The sequence below is a fragment of the Bufo gargarizans genome, chromosome 3 (genome assembly GCF_014858855.1).
Source record: "Bufo gargarizans isolate SCDJY-AF-19 chromosome 3, ASM1485885v1, whole genome shotgun sequence".
Classification (NCBI taxonomy): Eukaryota; Metazoa; Chordata; class Amphibia; order Anura; family Bufonidae; genus Bufo; species Bufo gargarizans.
Window position 1 is genome coordinate 9,018,965 of NC_058082.1, and position 14,320 is coordinate 9,033,284.

Consider the following 14,320-nt stretch of genomic DNA (forward strand, 5'->3'; position numbering starts at 1 on the left):
GTACCTTATGGCCAATTGCTTAGGGTCAAGAGGGTGGTACAGGACCCTGACTTGCTGCCGACCCGGTTTTCACAGATGGTAGATAGGTTTAAGAATAGAGGCTATCCTGCTCAGGTGATTGAGAAACACCTTAGTCGAGTGATAGATTCACAACCGAGACCATCTGCCAATATATGCAACAAAACTGAAAGGATACCGTTTATTTCAACATATTCAGAGCAGAGTGCTCCCATTGCCCAGATTGTTCGCAGATATTGGCCGATATTGAGGAGTAATTTCCCTGATATTCCAGCTTTGACTTTGCCGCCTCTGCTTTCTTATAGGCGGGCTGCCAACTTCCGTGATAAGTTGGTACGGGCTGATATTCAGACTAGGACCTTGGTACAGTCTCATATTGGCTCCCGAAGAAGGGGTTCTTACCCTTGTTTGGGTTGTGTTAACTGCTCTTATATGATCAAGGGTGAGAAGTTCACGCACCCCGTCACCGGGACCCAGTATGGGATTAGCCATTTTTTAACATGTAACAGTTCGTTTGTGATCTACGTGCTTTCCTGTCCCTGTGGTCTCCTCTATGTTGGGGAGACCACTTGTGACATGAAGGCACGTCTCAACAATCACCGTTTTTCTATCAGACAAAAAAGAAAAGATCTGCCGGTTCCCAAACATTTTGTGGAGGCCAAACACAAAGAAAAAGATTTGAGATTTATGTTGGTGGACCATATCACCTCGTCCAGAAGGGGAGGTGATAGGACGCTGGCCCTTAAACAGAGGGAATTGAGGTGGATCCATCGCCTCAACACCCTGAGACCGCATGGTCTTAATGTCGATTTTAAGTGGAGTGTGGTGTAGAGAGTGGGTTTTCTAGGCTAGTGTCGTTTGGTCCTTGACTCGTCGCGCCCTGGTGTATGTGTATATGTATTAGTGTCATTTGTCATCTATTATGAAGATAGATCATGTATTTTATATGATCGTTTTATATTTTTTCTAATTTTCTTCTTTCTCTTTTCTTTCTCCAGTTATTGGGACTGCACCGTTTTGGTTCGTGGACAGTGGGCGTCTATTTCTGTGTCTCCTTGTTGATTTATGGCGTTGGGGGAGATCTTTTGGGCCTTATGCAATACAAGATTCTCAATGGGTCTACCGTAATTATACCTCTGTGGAGTGGTGGTCTTCTTTATGTTCTAAAACATGAGGGTCGGTTTTTTGAACTGGGTACCATGGCATTGATGTGCTATGGACCCTTTTCCGATATGGACCAGGGGCGATGGTCGTGAGAACGACGTGGCCCCTTTTGGTCCCCGGCCTAGTGTGAAATAAGAGGAGTATGGCAGATCTATTTAGGGGTAATCCCTGGTGCCGATATACTCAGACCACGTTCACTCCGATTTTCTAATACTTTAATGTAGGTTGACCTAATGAGGCATTCATTAAGCCTCAGTTATATATGTCTTTAGGGATACTTATTAGGCCTTTGCTCTCCCTACGCCGTTCTTTTGTGGACCCGCGCCTGCCCTATGCCTTCCGCTGGATCCTGTGGAGACACTGAACATGTTGCTGGGCCGGTTGTTGCTATGGCAGCGACGCCACTACTGTAGGCGTGTCTGACCTGGTGACGCGGCCCTTGCATCATGGGTGTTTCCCGGCGATGCCTCTGGTCTGGTCATGGAGCCGCCCCCCGGGTCGCGTGTCTTTGACGTCACGCTTCCTTGGTGACGGCCTCTGGCTTCGGTCCTAATGGAGTCGCTTACCGTGACGCGGTTGTCTTCTTGGGCATGCGCGGTTTGACATTGAGGACGCGGATCTTGGCGCCCCTGCACAGGTGCTTCGGTGTGAGTTGTTTTTAACTTATGTTGATATGATTGCACTTTATATGATACACAGGTGATTTCAAATACATGGATGAGTTGTGAATTAACAGTTTAATCGCAGTGGAGAGGCTGTATATACTGTGAATGTACTGTGATATATGAATCAGCATGTAACTGTATTAGTTATATTTACTTTATTATGCACAAAGCACTTTATGATGTTCTATATATGTTTTATGAATTAATCATGTTGTATATTGATTGATTGTCACTTCAAATCTCCTGCTATGGATTGTGGGTATATACCCTTGTATGGCACTATGTGGTATGCTTGAGAAAGACCGCATTGAGACGGTTGAAACGTTGCAGAGGGAATAAAGATCCACCTTTTTTCACTTTACTTGGAGTGCTGCCTTATCCTTTTGATACTTATATATATATATATATATATATATATAGGATATAGATAGATATTTCCCCTGTAGTGCCAGTATATAATACTCCTCTACCCCCCAAAGTGCCAGGTATATATATTGTTCCCCCGTTGTGCCTGTATATGATGCTCCTCCCTTCCCCCCAGTAGTGCCAGAATATATATATATTTAGTTACCCTGTAATGCCAGCATATAATGCTCCTCCATTCCCCCCAGTTCCAATGATCTCCTTCCCCCTTTCCTGGTTTTCCCAGCAGTTTGGTCATTTAGTTAAAAAAAAAAAAAAAAAATGCCCTCCCGTCCCCCTACCTGCAACAGTATTATCTGTGGCTTGTGTTGCTGCGTCCCAGTGCATTCCGTCCCAATAACTTCACCCCTCCAGGAGGTTGCGTTGCTGTCATTGCGGCTTCTTGCGCTGGCCTAGCGGCCTGAGGCTTGTGAGGTTGAATGACTGAACTTGTGGCCGTGACTGCGCCCCCCTTTATGGGTAGCGAAGTGGCACCCTAGGTCGGCGACTACCCTCGCCAATCCATCTTCCCGGTCCTAATTCAGAGCACATTACAGCAGAAGGTATTACAGGAGAGGACTATAATTCCCAGCATGTCTATTATTATGTAATATCATAGCACATTACAGGAGGAGGTATAAGAGAACAGGACTACAACTCCCAGTATGTTCAAGCCGCAATTATGTAATATCAGAGTACATTACAAAAGGAGGTATAAGAGGAGAGGACTACAACTCCCAGCATGTCCAGGGTGTTGTAATGTACTCTATTACATAATAATGGACTGGACATGCTGGAAGTTTGGTCCTCTCCTCTTATACCTCCTCTTGTATTGTACTCTATTACATAATAGGACGTATAAGAGGAGAGGACAGCATCTCCCAGCATTTCCCAGCATTTCCCTGGCACTTACATTGAATTCTTCATTTTTTCACATGCATCACTGGTCTTCTTCTTCATTACTTTACTGCACTGCTGAGCTCTGCCTCCTGTTCTGGGCACATGTGTCACCACCAGATATCTGAGAAGCTCTAACAGACATTCTTCAGAACCTCCTGCTTGAGGTTCTTTTGTTTTGCTTTCGTTTTGTCATCTAGTTTCCCTCTCTCAGCTGTCATCTAGTTTCCCTCTCTCAGCTGTCATCCCTTTAAATCCCCTCCCATACTGCATCACTTTGCGGTTTATACAACTTCCTGGACTGTGCTCATGCTGGATGCTGCTACTGATGCTTCTACAGATAAGTCTGTTCTTTAATTTGTGTTTTCCTGTTGGCTTGATCCTAGGTGACCCTGACTCCCTCCGTATTAAGTGTAGGGAGCCGGTGGTCGTGTCCCCTCACTATTATAGGGTGTTCAGGTGTCATACAGTCGAGGCATGCAATTATCTATCATAGAGATCTTTGCATGGGCTGAGAAGTCAGGGAGAGCACTAGGGCTTTTACAGGGCTCACCCTTATGTTCCTTAGTTTGGGATCAAGTCAGTCGGATCTTCATTTGTTGTCTGCAACACCATCTGTGACAACATGATGGTGAGGTTATCGCAGGTCCTTCATCCCCTCTTTCACTGCTGAGCTCCGCCTCCTGCACATGACATCATGGCAGGTCCTACAGCTCCAGTAGAAGAGTGTGTGACCATGAAGGAGCATGTAACCAGTGATGTCACAGACCTCCTTCTAACAACTCCACTCTAGCATCTACCTAGAAGGTTGAGAGTGCTGCTGGTGTCCGGAGCTGTCAGCACTGGGTAATGATTTCTCTTATATGTGAGGGAGGAGACCGTACACTGCAAGTGTTCAGCCATCCGCTCGTTTGCTTCCTCGGACGTTCAGCGGAACAGCAGCACTAAAGCAGGGGGCCCCTAAGACAATGGGGACCCAGGACAATTGCCCAGTCCCCCCCCCTAACACCGGCCCTCTTGACAGTGATAGCACAGTATAAAATGTTTAAAAAAAACATAAAATCACTCTTACCTCCATTTGATCGCGAAGAGCCGGCCATTGGCATCGGCCGGTGTTATGACATCATACATCATTGCCCACGGGATTTTGGGCAAGATCTTCAATCAAGATGGCTGCAGCAGGCTGTTCAGGCTCAAACTGATGAGTAAAGTATGATTTTTTTAAAAAATATTTACCGCCATCCAGAGAATTTTCCCGGAAATTCAGATCAATTTCCACTTTGTGGAGTTCAATTCGCTCAACACTATTTTTCATATTTGCATCTATGGAGATGCGTGGGGGCTAATTTTTTGCAGGGCGATCTGTAGTTTTTATTGATTTTATTTTGTGGTATGTATGACTTTTTAAACACTTTTTATTCCAATATTTCGGGAAGGTGAATAAAAAAATAAATAACTACAATTGCAACTTCACAGGGCCCTCACCCACTAAGGGGCCCCCTGCTTCACTGCTGCTTAATATATCAGGGTGGCAGACCAGACTGAACAGTGGGCTCCCGGCTTAGAAGACCCTGCTCTGACTCTATATATGGCTTAGGAGTCCCTGCTCCTTGTCAATATATGGACATGAAGAGGGTATCCCTAAGCATTGTCAGTATGCATGGGGACACCCTTCATATTTAAGTCTTATTCAGCCTTTATTTTTTAAATGTTTTTGCCAGGATTTAAACTCACAACCATGTACATTAAAGGCAAGAACCTTAACCACTGAGCAATAGAGCTCAAAGTTAAACTGTTGCAGAAAAACCTCATAGTAGTTAGTCATGTATTGGGTATTCATATACAGCAGAAGTTTCATTTTATATCTTTTTAGTAATTGTAAAAAAATATATGACACAAAATAAATATGTAATTACAAAAAAAAAAAAAAAAAAATATATATATATATATACAGGTCCTTCTCAAAAAATTAGCATATTGTGATAAAGTTCATTATTTTCTGTAATGTGCTGATAAACATTAGACTTTCATATATTTTAGATTCATTACACACCAACTGAAGTAGTTCAAGCTTTTTATTGTTTTAATATTGATGATTTTGGCCACAGCTCATGAAAACCCAAAATTCCTATCTAAAAAAATTAGCATATTTCATCCGACCAATAAAAGAAAAGTGTTTTTAATACAAAAAAAGTCAACCTTCAAATAATTATGTTCAGTTATGCACTCAATACTTGGTCGGGAATCCTTTTGCAGAAATGACTGCTTCAATGCAGCGTGGCATGGAGGCAATCAGCCTGTGGCACTGCTGAGGTGTTATGGAGGCCCAGGAGGCTTCAATGCGGCGTGGCATGGAGGCAATCAGCCTGTGGCACTGCTGAGGTGTTATGGAGGCCCAGGATGCTTCAATGCGGCGTGGCATGGAGGCAATCAGCCTGTGGCACTGCTGAGGTGTTATGGAGGCCCAGGATGCTTCGATAGCGGCCTTAAGCTCATCCAGAGTGTTGGGTCTTGCGTCTCTCAGCTTTCTCTTCCCAATATCCCACAGATTCTCTATGGGGTTCAGGTCAGGAGAGTTGGCAGGCCAATTGAGCCCAGTAATACCATGGTCAGTAAACCATTTACCAGTGGTTTTGGCACTGTGAGCAGGTGCCAGGTCGTGCTGAAAAATGAAATCTTCATCTCCATAAAGCTTTTCAGCAGATGGAAGCATGAAGTGCTCCAAAATCTCCTGATAGCTAGCTGCATTGACCCTGCCCTTGATAAAACACAGTGGACCAACACCAGCAGCTGACATGGCACCCCAGACCATCACTGACTGTGGGTACTTGACACTGGACTTCAGGCATTTTGGCATTTCCCTCTCCCCAGTCTTCCTCCAGACTCTGGCACCTTGAATGACATGAAACAGTCCAGTGCTGCTTCTCTGTAGCCCAGGTCAGGTGCTTCTGCCGCTGTTTCTGGTTCAAAAGTGGCTTGACCTGGGGAATGCGGCACCTGTAGCCCATTTCCTGCACACGTCTGTACACGGTGGCTCTGGATGTTTCTACTCCAGACTCAGTCCACTGCTTCAGCAGGTCCCCCAAGGTCTGGAATCGGTCCTTCTCCACAATCTTCCTCAGGGTCCGGTCACCTCTTCTCGTTGTGCAGCGTTTTCTGCCACAATTTTTCCTTCCCACAGACTTCCCACTGAGGTGCCTTGATACAGCGCTCTGGGAACAGCCTATTCCTTCAGAAATTTCTTTCTGTGTCTTACCCTCTTGCTTGAGGGTGTCAATGATGGCCTTCTGGACAGCAGTCAGGTCGGCAGTCTTACCCATGATTGCGGTTTGGAGTAATGAACCAGGCTGGGAGTTTTTAAAAGCCTCAGGAATCTTTTGCAGGTGTTTAGAGGTAATTAGTTGATTCAGATGATTAGGTTAATCGCTCGTTTAGAGAACCTTTTCATGATATGCTAATTTTTTTAGATAGGAATTTTGGGTTTTCATGAGCTGTAGCCAAAATCATCAATATTAAAACAATAAAAGGCTTGAACTACTTCAGTTGTGTGTAATGAATCTAAAATATATGAAAGTCTAATGTTTATCAGTACATTACAGAAAATAATGAACTTTATCACAATATGCTAATTTTTTTAGAAGGACCTGTATGTAACAGAAAGAGGATTCGGCGGCACCAGTCTGCTGGCTCAGGTGCTATGTCCAAAGGAGTGAGCTTCAACCTTCTTATATATGTAGAAAACGGGACAGCACTCCAAGACTTGAAAAGGATAGAAATCTTTATTCACCCATGTGAAAAATAATTGCAACGTTTCAGCTCACAACTGAGCCTTTCTCAGGCTGATGTCAGCCTGTATTTGTGGGCAGGGCGTCAGTGCCCTATATATACCTGCCAATCCCTATCCTCCAGTGGTGTGTCTCACTTACGTTTGTAGGAGGAGCCACATCTAGCTGCCGGCACGAGCGAGCTTCACGTCTGTTTTTCAAGTGCGACTCGTTACACGCTTCAGCGCTACGATCCTAAGACAGGTCCTTCGGTTTCCAAGTAAGTACCTGGAGTATGGAGCTCCCCATACTTACGGCCGCGGGCAGAAGCTCTCCTCTCGCGAAGGTCCTGCGGTTAAAGGTGGAACGCACCCACGTCTGCCGGCCCTCCTCGGGCACTTCCAGCCGAGCACAGAGCGTAAGACCTTCCACACACATCCGTCGATCATTCCGGGGCATGCACTTGGGGACAGCACATCCCAGTCGCAGCAGGGACGCAGGCTCTGGGTACCCCCTCCCTTCAAGTGGCTAAGAGCGCGGTACACGCCCAAGGTCGCCCAAACCACCTCAAAACATTCACCCCAGACAAAAAAAAAAAAAAAAAACCCCAGCAGAGATGCACATATATAGCAGAGGCGGCACAGGTAGGAAGCAGTGGGCACATCAGTTACCGGCGTTTAGCCGGGCAGTGGCAGCCCAGCTTCCGTCCGTGTCAGGGGCAATATTGCGTATATATATATATTAACTTGACAAGCACATGGGTCAGTTAAGTTCATTTGGACCATGCAGGCCGGGGTTGCTTCATGATATGGAGGCGGGGCCTCACACTGCCAGCAGGTGCCAGGGGTCCACGAATGCGCGTAATAGGTTCACCACTTCCAAACGCATGTCCTAGCTGGGAGGATTCGACAGCGACATGCGATTAGTTTCAAACAGGCCGCATGTTTATCTGGTCAGTCCGAGTTCAGCCACCGCAAATACTGTATATGTAAATTGTCTGTCGCCTGGATCACCCAGGCCAAATAAAAAAATTTTTTACATGTCACCTGGATCGTCCAGGCCAAGTTTAATGTAGTATGTCACCTGGATCGTCCAGGCCAAGTTTAATGTAGTATGTCACCTGGATCGTAGAGGCCGAGTTTAATGTTGTACGTCACCTGGATCGTAGAGGCCGAGTTTAACCACTTCAGCCCCGCTAGGTGAAACCCCCTTCATGACCAGAGCACTTTTTACACTTCTGCACTACACTCCTTTCACCGTTTATCGCTCGGTCATGCAACTTACCACCCAAATGAATTTTACCTCCTTTTCTTCTCACTAATGGAGCTTTCATTTGGTGGTATTTTATTGCTGCTGACATTTTTACTTTTTTTGTTATTAATCAAAATGTAACGATTTTTTTGCAAAAAAATGACATTTTTCACTTTCAGCTGTAAAATTTTGCAAAAAAAACGACATCCATATATAAATTTTTCGCCAAATTTATTGTTCTACATGTCTTTGATAAAAAAAAAATGTTTGGGCAAAAAAAAAATGGTTTGGGTAAAAGTTATAGCATTTACAAACTATGGTACAAAAATGTGAATTTCCGCTTTTTGAAACAGCTCTGACTTTCTGAGCACCTGTCATGATTCCTGAGGTTCTACAATGCCCAGACAGTAGAAAAACCCCACAAATGACCCCATTTCGGAAAGTAGACACCCTAAGGTATTCGCTGATGGGCATAGTGAGTTCATAGAACTTTTTATTTTTTGTCACAAGTTAGCGGAAAATGATGATGATTTTTATTTTTTTTATTTTTCTTACAAAGTCTCATATTCCACTAACTTGCGACAAAAAATAAAAAATTCTAGGAACTCGCCATGCCCCTCACGGAATACCTTGGGGTGTCTTCTTTCCAAAATGGGGTCACTTGTGGCGTAGTTATACTGCCCTGGCAATTTAGGGGCCCAAATGTGTGAGAAGAACTTTGCAATCAAAATGTGTGAAAAATGACCGGTGAAATCCAAAAGGTGCACTTTGGAATATGTGCCCCTTTGCCCACCTTGGCAGCAAAAAAGTGTGACACATCTGGTATCGCCGTACTCAGGAGAAGTTGGGGAATGTGTTTTGGGGTGTCATTTTACATATACCCATGCTGGGTGAGAAAAATATCTTGGTCAAATGCCAACTTTGTATAAAAAAATGGGAAAAGTTGTCTTTTGCCAAGATATTTCTCTCATCCAGCATGGGTATATGTAAAATGACACCCCAAAACACATTCCCCAACTTCTCCTGAGTACGGCGATACCAGATGTGTCACACTTTTTTGCTGCCAAGGTGGGCAAAGGGGCACATATTCCAAAGTGCACCTTTCGGATTTCACCGGTCATTTTTTACACATTTTGATTGCAAAGTTCTTCGCACACATTTGGGCCCCTAAATTGCCAGGGCAGTATAACTACGCCACAAGTGACCCCATTTTGGAAAGAAGACACCCCAAGGTATTCTGTGAGGGGCATGGCGAGTTCCTAGAATTTTTTTTTTTTTGTCGCAAGTTAGTGGAATATGAGACTTTGTAAGGAAAAAAGAAAAAAAAAGAAAAATCATCATTTTCCGCTAACTTGTGACAAAAAATAAAAAATTCGAGGAACTCGCCATGCCCCTCACGGAATACCTTGGGGTGTCTTCTTTCCAAAATGGGGTCACTTGTGGCGTAGTTATACTGCCCTGGCAATTTAGGGGCCCAAATGTGTGAGAAGTACCTTGCAATCAAAATCTGTAAAAAATGGCCTGTGAAATCCGAAAGGTGCTCTTTGGAATATGTGCCCCTTTGCCCACCTTGGCAGCAAAAAAGTGTCACACATCTGGTATCGCCGTACTCAGGAGAAGTTGGGGAATGTGTTTTGGGGTGTCATTTTACATATACCCATGCTGGGTGAGAGAAATATCTTGGCAAAAGACAACTTTTCCTATTTTTTTATACAAAGTTGGCATTTGACCAAGATATTTCTCTCACCCAGCATGGGTATATGTAAAATGACACCCCGAAACACATTCCCCAACTTCTCCTGAGTACGGCGATACCAGATGTGTCACACTTTTTTGCAGCCTAGATGCGCAAAGGGGCCCAAATTCCTTTTAGGAGGGCATTTTTAGACATTTGGATCCCAGACTTCTTCTCACACTTTCGGGCCCCTAAAAAGCCAGGGCAGTATAAATACCCCACATGTGACCCCACTTTGGAAAGAAGACACCCCAAGGTATTCAATGAGGGGCCTGGCGAGTTCCTAGAAATTTTTTATTTTTTGCATAAGTTAGCGGAAATTGATTTTTTTTGTTTTTTTCTCACAAAGTCTCACTTTCCGCTAACTTAGGACAAAAATTTCAATCTTTCATGGACTCAATATGCCCCTCAGCGAATACCTTGGGGTGTCTTCTTTCCAAAATGGGGTCACATGTGGGGTATTTATACTGCCCTGGCTTTTTAGGGGCCCTAAAGCGTGAGAAGAAGTCTGGAATATAAATGTCTAAAAATGTTTACGCATTTGGATTCCGTGAGGGGTATGGCGAGTTCATGTGAGATTTTATTTTTTGACACAAGTTAGTGGAATATGAGACTTTGTAAGAAAAAACAAAAACAAAAAAAAAATTTCCGCTAACTTGTGCCAAAAAAAATGTCTGAATTTAGCCTTACAAGGGGGGGGGGGGTGATCAATGACAGGGGGGGTGATCAATGACAGGGGGGGTGATCAATGACAGGGGGGTGATCACCCATATAGACTCCCGGATCACCCCCCTGTCATTGATCACCCCCCTGGTAAGGCTCCATTCAGACGTCCGTATAATTTTTACGGATCCATGGATCGGATCCGCAAAACACATGCGGACGTCTGAATGGAGCCTTACAGGGGGGTTATCAATGACAGGGGGTGATCAGGGTGATCAGGGTGATCACCCCCCTGTCACTGATCACACCCCCTGTAAGGCTCCATTCAGACATCCGCATGATTTTTTACGGATCCATGGATACATGGATCGGATCCACAAAAAACATGCGGACGTCTGAATGGAGCCTTACAGGGGGGTTATCAATGACAGGGGGTGATCAGGGTGATCAGGGTGATCACCCCCCTGTCACTGATCACACCCCCTGTAAGGCTCCATTCAGACATCCGCATGATTTTTTACGGATCCATGGATACATGGATCGGATCCACAAAAAACATGCGGACGTCTGAATGGAGCCTTACAGGGGGGTGATCAATGACAGGGGGGTGATCAGGGAGTGTATATGGGTGATCACCCGCCTGTCATTGATCACCCCCTGTAAGGCTCCATTCAGACGTCCGCATGTGTTTTGTGGATCCGATCCATGTATCCATGGATCCGTAAAAATCATGCGGACGTCTGAATGGAGCCTTACAGGGGGGTGATCAATGACAGGGGGTGATCAGGGAGTGTATATGGGTGATCACCCCCCTGTAAGGCTCCATTCAGACGTCCGCATGTGTTTTTGCGGATCCGATCCATGTATCCATGGATCCGTAAAAATCATGCGGACGTCTGAATGGAGCCTTACAGGGGGGTGATCAATGACAGGGGGGTGATCAATGATGGAGGTGATCAGGGAGTGTATATGGGTGATCACCCGCCTGTCATTGATCACCCCCCTGTAAGGCTCCATTTAGACGTCCGTATGCGTTTTGCGGATCCGATCCATGTATCCGTGGATCCGTAAAAATCATACGGACGTCTGAACGGAGCCTGACAGGGGGGTGATCAATGACAGGGCGGTGATCAATGACAGGGGGGTGATCAGGGAGTTTATATGGGGTGATCATGGGTGATCAGGGGTTTATAAGGGGTTAATAAGTGACGGGGGGGGGGGGGTGTAGTGTAGTGTTTGGTGCGACTGTACTGACCTACCTGAGTCCTCTGGTGGTCGATCCTAACAAAAGGGACCACCAGAGGACCAGGTAGGAGGTATATTAGACGCTGTTATGAAAACAGCGTCTAATATACCTGTTAGGGGTTAAAAAATTCGGATCTCCAGCCTGCCAGCGAACGATCGCCGCTGGCATGCTGGAGATCCACTCGCTTACCTTCCGTTCCTGTGAGCGCGCGCGCCTGTGTGCGCGCGTTCACAGGAAATCTCGCGTCTCGCGAGATGACGCGTATATGCGTCCAGGAGGAGAAAAGCAACCACCTTCCGGACGCATCGGCGCGTTAGGCGGTCCGGAGGTGGTTAATGTTGTACGTCACCTGGATCGTCCAGGCCGAGTTTAATGTAGTATGTCACCTGGATCGTCCAGGCCGAGTTTAATGTAGTTTGTCACCTGGATCGTCCAGGCCGAGTTTAATGTAGTATGTCACCTGGATCGTCCAGGTTCAGCCACTACAGTTACCGGCTATGTCTTGTCTGTTACCTGGATCGTCCAGGCCGTGCTAAATGTTGTATGTCACCTGGTTCGTCCAGGTTCAGCTACCACTGATACCAATTCACGTCATTTGTCTCGCCTCTGGGTCACCCCAGGATGAGCTAAATGTTGGGTGACAACTGGACCTTCAAGTTAGCCACTGCTGTTAACACGCCATATGTCATATTGAGTCCGCCACACCCCACTTCAGTCTATCCAGGCTCGGCTTTTAGTTAGGAGTCTCCCGGATGGTCAAGGGGTCTCACGGTCCTCATCCTATTCCCACGGTTGCGTTATTCAGTTTACTTAATGTTTTCCCCAGATTCCTAGAAGTGCCTTCCAGCCACTATCATTCTCAAAGCAGGCAAAGCCCCGCAAGGTAAGAAATACGCAACAAGAGTAATGGCACCGGTAATTTCTATTCTTGCATATCCTAGTCTGTATATACTTTGTTAGTTCTTATTGTTGGTTTTTCTGATAGCGGCAATCCAGATCAAGTCATTCGTCAACTTAGGAAAAAGTCCGGTTCAGTTAATGGCGGATCCATGATGTTACAGGTGTCCGACATAGAGGACAATGTCTCTACCCTAGGCTCATCGGTTTCGGGCCGGGTCAACAACAGGTCTCTCCGGAGCTGGACCATCCCAAAACTAATCGCCGAGCTGAACAAAAAAGGGATCCGGTATCCAGCATCTGCCAAAAAAGCTGAACTTTATAGACTACTAATGTCATTTCGGGTCACTCATTCCATATCGGGGCAGCATCGTCAGCTTCAAAACACCAAGTCCCCGCTCATGTTATTCGATCCATGAGGCGCTGGAGATCATCTTACTTTAACAGATACATTCCTAATCCACATAAGGAAATCTCCCAGGTTTTTCAGTCATTGGCGTTATAGGTCATGCGGGTTGGAAGAATATGAATAAACCGGTTTAGTCAACATAGTGTCCTTGTCTTTTTGCCCTGTTCAGGCCTACCCACGCCCGTGGCTCCCGGCACAACTCAGCCATAGTTCAGGTTCGGCATGCCTTAGGCTCCTTTCACACCTGCGTTCAGGTGTCCGTTCGTGACCTCCGTTTGAAGGGGCTCACGAGCGGCCCTGAACGCAGCCGTCTGGCCCCAATGCATTCTCAGTGGAGGCGGATCCACTGAGAATGCATCCGCCTGCCAGCGCTCAGCCTCTGCTCAGTGAGCGGACACTTGAACGCTGCAAGCAGCGTTCGGGTGTCCGCCTGGCTGTGAGGAGGCGAGCGGATCCGTTCCGACTTACAATGTAAGTCAATGGGGACGGATCCGCTTGAAGATGACACCATATGGCTCAATCTTCAAGCGGATCCGTCCCCCATTGACTTTCAATGTAAAGTCTGAACGGATCCGCTCAGGCTACTTTCAGACTTAGAAAATTTTTCTAAGTTATAATGCAGACGGATCCGTTCTGAACGGAGCCACCGTCTGCATTAATATGAGCGGATCCGTTCAGAACGGATCCGATCGAACGCAGGTGTGAAAGTAGCCTTACCCACGTCCAAGACGCGTTCAGCCCTGCCCATAAGTATTAAGGCTGATGTCAGCCTGTATTTGTGGGCAGGGCGTCAGTGTCCTATATATACCTGCCAATCCCTATCCTCCAGTGGTGTGTCTCACTTACCCCTCCCTCCCACCCCTTTCTTCATACACTCCAATAGGGTACGCCCTCTCCAGGCCTACCCACGCCTGTGGCTCCCGGCACAACGCAGCCATAGTTCAGGCTCGGCATGCCTTACCCACGTTCAAGATGCATTCAGCCCTGCCCACAAATATATATATATATATATATATACTGTATATTCTGTATATATACAGTACAGACCCAAAATTTTGGACACACCTTCTCATTCAAAGAGTTTTCTTTATTTTCATGACTATGAAAATTGTAGATTCACACTGAAGGCATCAAAACTATGAATTAACACATGTGGAATTATATACATAACAAAAAAGTGTGAAACAACTGAAAATATGTCATATTCTA